This window comes from Microtus ochrogaster, chromosome 15 (genome assembly GCF_000317375.1).
Source record: "Microtus ochrogaster isolate Prairie Vole_2 chromosome 15, MicOch1.0, whole genome shotgun sequence".
Classification (NCBI taxonomy): Eukaryota; Metazoa; Chordata; class Mammalia; order Rodentia; family Cricetidae; genus Microtus; species Microtus ochrogaster.
This window is the reverse complement of record NC_022017.1, coordinates 12606842-12615119: the sequence shown is the minus strand read 5'-3', so window position 1 is coordinate 12615119 and position 8278 is coordinate 12606842. Positions and strand designations below refer to the sequence as shown.

The 8278-nt window shown below is 46.4% G+C and overlaps 1 long non-coding RNA gene across 1 annotated transcript in view; it reads left to right on the top strand.

The window, feature by feature from the left end:
* LOC113456755 overlaps positions 1 to 519 on the top strand; it is a 9008-nt gene extending 8489 nt beyond the window's left edge. The window contains exon 3 of the long non-coding RNA XR_003377503.1: positions 231 to 519. This is a non-coding gene — a long non-coding RNA (uncharacterized LOC113456755). The remainder of the gene's footprint in view (positions 1 to 230) is intronic.
* The last annotated feature ends 7759 nt before the right edge of the window (positions 520 to 8278 follow it).

The window sequence follows — 8278 nt, the reverse complement described above, 5'->3', positions numbered from 1 at the left end:
AAAAAAAAACTGAGTAAGGGTATAGGTGAGGTACAAGGGACTCAGCAAGCTCTGAACAAAACAGAACAGTTCCACATAGTTTACAAAGAGGCCTCACACCAGAATCATTCGCCCTGAGCAGAGCTGAGCTTGGGTCTCAGAAGCATGTAAGCACCCTGATGGACTGTGTAAAGCCCCTGCACTTTAATCCAGGAGAACTTCTTCCTAAGTTTATGTCTCTTGTTTTGCAGAAATGTCTGAAATTTTCTCTGGCAGCCTGATCCTCAGCAAATTACTGGAAGAAGAGAATGTTCTCAAATGCAGACCGATGAAGGCAAAAGTGTTCAGAATTAGAATTAGCACCTAGGAACAGGACAACACGTATTTGCAGAAACGCACAAACAGTCCAGACCAGACCACCCTGAACAAGCCTGATCTCTTCAGGGTCTGGAGCGAGTCTCTGCAGGGACGGAGCAGCCAATTGTGTGGAGATGCAGCACCTGTGGCAGCCGCTGCCGTCACATTAGGACAAAGCGCTAAAGCAACAACTGAATTAGATGCACCCTGTTACGTTTACTGTGACTAGGGATTGTCAGCATTCTGAGAAAGATTTAATAAAACGGTTAAAAACAAAACCAAGCGGTGAGACAGGACATTTTAGTGCAAAGCAGACAATGAAATGACGCTGGGGAAGCTGGGGGTTAGTGTATCTGTGTGTATTTGGAGCTGGGGTTAGTGTATCAGTGTGTATTTGGAGCTGGGGTTAGTGTATCAGTGTGTATTTGGAGCTGGGGTTAGTGTATCGGTGTGTATTTGGAGCTGGGGTTAGAGTATCTGTGTGTATTTCTAAGCCTGGAGGCAGAGCCCAGCTCAGGGCAGGTGTGCAGTCTTAAACAATGGTGGCCCTCTGGAACCCGCAGCTACCATCACATTCAACAGCGCGAGACTGCGTGCTTTAGTGCATAATCAGGAACAAAACGTCTGTTTTTACCACCTGTATCCAACACTGTATTTAAGTTCCAGTCAGAGTGATCAGGTAAAACATAAAAGCCATCCACATCGGAAGACATGAAATTCCTTAAAAATATCTATTAAAAATATCAATACCCCCAATTTAATTGTATTCTTATATACTCACAATAAACAACGAAATTAAGTTTAAAAAGCAAGGCTAAACTGGGCGGTGGTGGCGCACACCTTTAATCCCAGCACTCGGGAGGCAGAGGGGGACCTCCGTGAGTTCAAGGCCAGCCTGTTCTGTGTACCGCTTCAGGACAGCTCAGGCTAAGGTAGAGTGGACAGGCCATGTTGTATCAAATGGTGAAAGCACAAGGGCACTAATGGTGCCCCAGAGGAGTCCCAGTTACTTTTGCTACAATACATTCCATCCTAAGAACCGATGCTCAGATGGAGCTCTGGTTTAGTCCGCCTGACTGAATACCAACCGACCAGGAGTCCCCAGCTGCCCCATATATAATCAGCACTTGAATATTGACTGAGCTCTCGAAAGTAGTGCCCAGGACATGTTAGTGAGGATTCAGGGCAAGATCATGAGCACACAGGAAAGGCGTGTGCACATAGCAGGGACATTCTTACTCATGCTTCCATGGTGGCCTGTCATGAGCATGACAGCGTAACTCCTAGAGAGACTGTAGGGTTGTGGGCAAGGGTGGCACCTGAAAAGTGGCACCAGAAGCCCTTGTGTCAGGTTCTGCTGTCACTTACCGCTAGGGAGCTCAGTTAACAGTCGAAATGTGCCTCACACACACAAGGCAGATACTGTCTGTCCAGTCAACCTCAGAGGTCTGAAATAATGTGCCAGATGGCTTCTAAACTACGAAGCCACATTGTGCGACTCTTAGGTGGGAGTTCTTGCAGACTGGAGTTCTTCATGACACACTCCCCTTTTGAGACCAAATCTGTGATGCTTTAGAATGGCTCAGATCACTCTTCACGTGAGCATGCCAGTCTTTGGGAATGACACAACTGCATTCGGCAAATACCAGTGAACTGAGCCCGGGGCACCGTACTCGGAGCACAGATGACTGTGTTCTCATCAGCCACAGCCTAGAGCTGTAGCAGCTGTATTTATCTTACACGATGTGGAAAGATGGACCCATTTGCACCAGCACCGCTGGCAAGGGGTGCTGAGCTGACTTCAGTTCATGGGTTGACAGAATGCCACCCACTCTCCGGCCATTTTGTGATGCAGTCGCTTCTTGCCTGCTTTAGCTTCTACACGGCGGGTGTTGGCTGTGCTCCAGTCAAGTTATATGTTTTTTATTAGTGGCAACAAAAGCCACAAAGAGATGGATGCTACCAAAGCTGGGCTTCTATGTCTCTACTTCAATTTCTGTTGATACTCGGAGGTACTGAGTTTACCTTCTGCCCAGAAAAGATTATTTTTAATCATAGATGGCAATTCAAAGTTTAGGAAGAGAATGACATTTTAGCGAGACACCACCTACTCTGTTCTTTGCCTGGTTAGATAAAAAGGATGCTCGCCCTTGTGTTCCAAGTTCAATCTTCAGATCCTCTTCGGGCTGTTCATTAAATGTGAAAAAGCTTCTTTTTCTGGCTTCTTTTCCTGGAAACAGATTTCACAAGGCACCTCTGGAGGCTGGGATTTGTAGCACAGCACATACTGGAGGCTAACTGCAATGCCCTCTGGTGGTTTAAAGCACCTTCCCTAGCTGCAACAGTAAAATTTAAAAAAAAAAACAAAACCAGAAAACAAAACGCAAATGCAGCCATTTTTCTCTTAAAAGGGAGCTCACTTATGTTAGGACCATTTGGAGTCCTGGCCTCCAGCTGCTCTTCCCTGCTAGAGATCTTTACTTTCCTTCTGATTTGAGTTACTGAAAGCTGTGTCAAAGTTGTTTACCAGCTCTGCTTCATGAGTGCGTGTTGCCTTGCCTTGAGGATCAGAGGATAAGGTTTTCACCTGTTGGCCCACCTGACTGTTGGGTATATAAGCCTCCGTGGTGCTACTGAATAAGTGGCTACTTACCAGTGACTAGAGGTCCGTGTCTCTGTCTCTCTCTGTGTGTCTTTGTGTGTTTCAATCTCCAGCCCCTTGCCCGAAGCTCGCGCACTATATGGTAGCGCATAGAACACAGACAGGCATTGTGCGCTGCACACTTATAAAACCAGAAGTCAAAACTGTAAAACTCTTCAATATTTGTAAGCTCCATGATCATTACACAGGCTCATTACAAATGCTACTCCATGGCTTAGAGAGATGGGTAAGTGATGTAGCCTAGCACACGTGAAGTCCTTTGTGTGATCCCCAGCAAGGCGTGGTGGTACGTGGCAGTAATCCTAGAGCTTCAGAGGATGAGGGTGGAGGATCCAAAGTTCAAGGTTATCCTTGGCTTTCTCTCTGCGACAAAACACCATGACCACAGTAACATAGAAAAGAAAGAGTTTAATTAGCCTTACAGTGTCAGAGGCTGAGTCCACAACGGCAGAAGAAAGGTATGCCGACAGGAGCAGCTCAGCTCACATCGGATCCTCCAGCAGGAGGCAGAGAATGTGTTTGGAATGGGGAGTCTTTTGAAACCTTGAAGCCTGGCTCCAGTGCCACATCTCTTCCAGCAAGGCCATACCTCCTAATCCTTCCCAAACAAATTCAACCAACTGGAGAACAAGACCATGTGAGCCTATGGGAGATGTTATCATCCATAACACCACAATGAGTTTGTGGCTAGCCTGTGCTACCTGTCAAAAAAATTGGGGGGGGGGCATTATGATGAAGAACTGCAAAATGTAGAAATTACTATCTAACAAAGTCACATGATGTAGGTAGTTGTGTAGACATGGAACCAAAGCCCCAAGGACAGAACTATGGAAAATACAGAGGCTTTGGGATCTTCAGGATTCAATAAAAGATATACACAAGGTCTTGTGACACCAATTGGTAAATGGGAGGTGCCTAGTTAATAGTAGCTATTGTTATGTTCTTTTAGTAGACAGTCACAATCTCAGCTGCCTGCCAGTGAGGACTTCCTGCTATTAGCTGTGTACTGTTCACTTTGGTAGGTCATGTGACTTGGCAGGCTTTTTGAGGCAGATTAGATGCACACAGAACATGCAGCCCACTCCTCAGTCCTGCACCTTTCTTCCCAATCCACTTCCAGTGGAATTTCTCCAGCAAACTCCCAAGCAGAGGTGAAGAGTGTCCACACTGCTGAATGAATGACATTGGACGTAAACAAGTCAGCAGGACAGTGGGAGAGTGCAGGCCCTGGGCATGCCAGGCCCAGGGTTCTGTCTCGGGGGAGCAGGGTGTGGACAGATGGGGGGGCACGGGAGGAGGTTAGCATATACCAGACAAGAGAAAGTCTTTATTTTCATTAGTTTAGTCTTTTTTTTTTTTTTAAATCATGGTCTCTGTACATAGCTCTGGCTGTCCTGGAATTTACTAAGTATACTAGGGCAGCCTTGAACTCACAGAGATCACCTGCCTCTGCCTCCTGAGTGCTGATTGTAAAGATGTGTGCCCATGGCGTTCTGGCCGAATTACTGTTCTCATGTTACCTGGGTTGAGTTCCAACTCACAATGTAGCTGAGGTCTAACTACTGTTTTGCTGAGACAATGGGGTGATATAGTCTAGAGAGTCTACAATCCCAGTATTGGAGAAACCAAGGAGGATAGAATTCAAAGCCACTATGTGCTGCAGGCCAGCCTGGCTGACCTGGTAAGACCCTGTCTTGAAAAACTACAAACCCTTAACTGGGTGGTGTTGGCACACACCTCTAATCCCAGCACTTGGAAGGCAGAGACAGGTGGATCTCTGTGAGTTAGAGGCCAGCCTGACCTGGAACAGAGCGAGTTTCAGGACAGCCAGGGCTATACAAAGAAACCGCGTCAAACACACACACACACACACACACACACACACACACAATGTGTGTGGGTATGTGTGTATTTACATATATACAACAACAAAAAACAAAACCCACAACTCCCCTCCCCACCAAAATGCAGGATGGCCAGCCTGGCTAAGGACGGTAGTTACAAGAAACCTAAGGTGTTCTTGTTAACTGATCTTGTACATGGAAAACTAAACAGTTCATGTTATGATTAATTTAATTTAAAATTTTAATAACATAATTTAGACTTCGAGGACCTCATCATCTCATTAGACTCAAGTCTAACTATAAACAAGACTGTTAAGAAAGACAGGGCTGCCGAAGCTGCCACCCCCAGGTGCGGGGCAGTGGCCACAGGTCTTTCCTCTCCTCTACTTCAGCCTTCCTTCAGTGCTCAGGCCTAGGCTGAAATGTTCTGGCTTTAGTCCTCTCGCTAACTGACAAACACTGTCTACTTCCTCGTCAAGACAATCCTCTACTGCCTGGTGTGATCCCGGGGAACCTCACCTTCCCACCTAAAACTCGACGACAGTTAGACCCTGCCTCTCAGGCTATGAAGTGATGTAGCGCCTGCCTAGAGAGATGGCTTAGTGATTAAGAGCTTTGGCTGCTAGTCCAGAGGACCTGGACTCAGTTCCTGCAGTATCTGATGCCCTCTTCTGGCCTCAGTGCGCACCAGGCACCCACACAGTGTATAGATATACATACAACCCAAACACCTATACACATAAAATAATTTTAAAAATTAAACTTAGAGCCGGGCGGTGGTGGCGCACGCCTTTAATCCCAGCACTCGGGAGGCAGAGGCAGGCGGATCTCTGTGAGTTCGAGACCAGCCTGGTCTACAGAGCTAGTTCCAGGACAGGCTCCAAAACCACAGAGAAACCCTGTCTCGAAAAACCAAAAAAAAAAAAAAAAATTAAACTTAGAAATGTGTGTGTGTGTGTGTGTGTGTGTGTGTGTGTGTGCCACATGTGTGCAGAGTCCACAAAAACCAAAAGAGGCTGTTGGATCCCTGGAGTTCGAGGATGGGTGCTGGGAGTTGAACTCTGGTCCTCTGGAAGAGCTGCTGAGCCATCTCTCCAGGCACACAGGATGACTGAACATTTACGTAACATTTTTTCATCAGAACTTATCAGCGGAAGAAGTCTAAGCTGTTGTCTGACTCCCACACTGAATAATGAATTAGAGAGGCAGAACCTGAATATTATTTATCTTTCTAATCCAAGAAATTGGCATGTGTTTGCATATGGCAAATAATCAAAAAACAATTTTGAAAGCCATGAGCAGAACACCAGCCTTAAAACAGGAAGTAGCAATTTAATGAACCCATCCATATGGCACCCAGACAGGGACCACTCACTGCTGACTGTCCACTCCACCTATGGGCTCCACAGAGTCTAAAGCAAACAGGGATGAGGCACACAGAGTAGCCAGCAGCTGGTCCAGGCAGCTGCCTGTAAAGCAAAGGCTAACGAGTATTTAGAGGGTGAGTAAACGCACAATGAAGCCATGTTGTGCTGCATGTGTGTGACCCCTGCACCTGGAAGGCAGAGGCAGGAGGATCAGGGATCTGAAGTCTGTCTCAATAAGAATGAACTAATTAAAGAAAGCTGAAAATACCACAGTCCAGGAATTATAAAAACATAAACTAGAGGGGAAAAAAAAGCTAGCAATGGCAGCACATACCTTTAATCCCAGCACTTAGGAGGCGAAGGCAGGCGGATTCAGAGATCTGCCTGCCTCTGCCTACCGAGTGCTGCGATTAAAAAAAAACACTGCCAACGTGGTTCTAGAGCTCTGAACTCAGTTTCCCATTCTCACAGGGCAAGCACTCTTACCAAGAAGCCATCCCTTCCCCAGTTCCCTTTTTTTAAATTGAGACAGGGTCTTATGCAGACCAGGTTCTCCTCAAACTTGCTACGTAGCCGAGAATAACCATCAAACACAGGCCATGGCTACTGCCTTCTAAACAGCTGGTGTTACAGGTGCCTGCCCTATTCCTGGTTTGTATTCTAACTTTGTTTCTTTCCTGTATTATTGTGCGTGTGCATTGGGGAGAGACATGTATGTGGAGGTCAGAGGACAACTCTGGGTTTGGCTCTCTGCTTCCACCTTTTCACGGGTTCTAGGGATCAAACTCAGTTCACTAGGCTTGTGTGGCAAGAACCTTTAGCCTCTGACCCACCTTGCCAGTTAGCACCCTGTAACTTTAAGTGATCATTTTCTTCTCTTTTACATACACTCTAGAAAACTTTCTTTCCCGATCAGTTAGACCCACTGAGCAATTCCATGGGACTAACTAGTGTGCCCCACAAACACCAGCATTAACACAAGGCCTTTTTATTTAGACAGTGGCAAAAAGCTTGTATCTTCTCAAGCAGCCCAATTCATTGCACGGACACGCTCCTTCCGAGTGAGCCTTCCTATCCACTTGGCTAGTCTGGTACACTCAGCGCTCCCAGGCCATCAATGCCCTGCCATCAGCTCTCTCAGCCCTGTGGAACTCGGCTCCACAGTCACTTCAGCTTTTCTAAGGAACCCAGGCTCAGCCAGGGACTCCGCCACTGAACATGGCATGGTACTGACTGCCAATTTCAGGGAGGGACACCTACTTTGAAACCTGAGTAAAATAAAACATTATTGGATTTGGCTTCTCACTTTCGCTTTTCCCTATTTATTTATGATTTTCCATACTCATCACTGTACAGTTTGTTTGTTTGTTTGTTTGTTTAGATAGAATGCTTTACAAATTTGTGTCATTGTGATGGCCAATCTTGGTTATCAGCTTGACACAAACTAGTAACCTGGTGTATGAGTTGATGTTCTCCAGAGGAACAGAACCAACAGGAAGAATAAATAAATTAAAAGAATTTATTAAATCAGCTTAAGAGAGACTGAGAACCCAGTAGCTGCTCAGTCCTCGAGGCTGGGTAGTCAGCAGCTGGAGTAGGGAGCCTCATTCTATTTTATTATAGGGAACACCAGGATTGATCAGCGATCACAGAGGTCTGCGTGAGTCATGCCATTATAGACATCACTTTACCTGTGCTGCCCATTAGAGCCAGGCCATGATAAACAATGCTTGGCCTGTGCTGCCCATTATGAGTCAGGCCATTATAGACACTGTTTGCCTGTGCTGCCCATTATGGTAACTACAATCCCTTGTCATTGGCAATTCAATGCTGCCACCTACCCCTCTTGCTACTCCAGTGCCCAATTTAACACACTGCATTTAATTTGCCAAATTGAGCGGCAACGACTCCAGCCCAAGACCTAGCAGGAGAAGAGCAATGACAAAGCTCTTCAGGTGTGTCCCTCTCACCGTGTGTGTCACAGCCTCAGTGAAGGGTGTCCCTCTCACCATTGTGTGTCACAGCCTCAGTGAAGGGCGTGTCTTCTGGTTAGGGTGTCCCTCTCACCA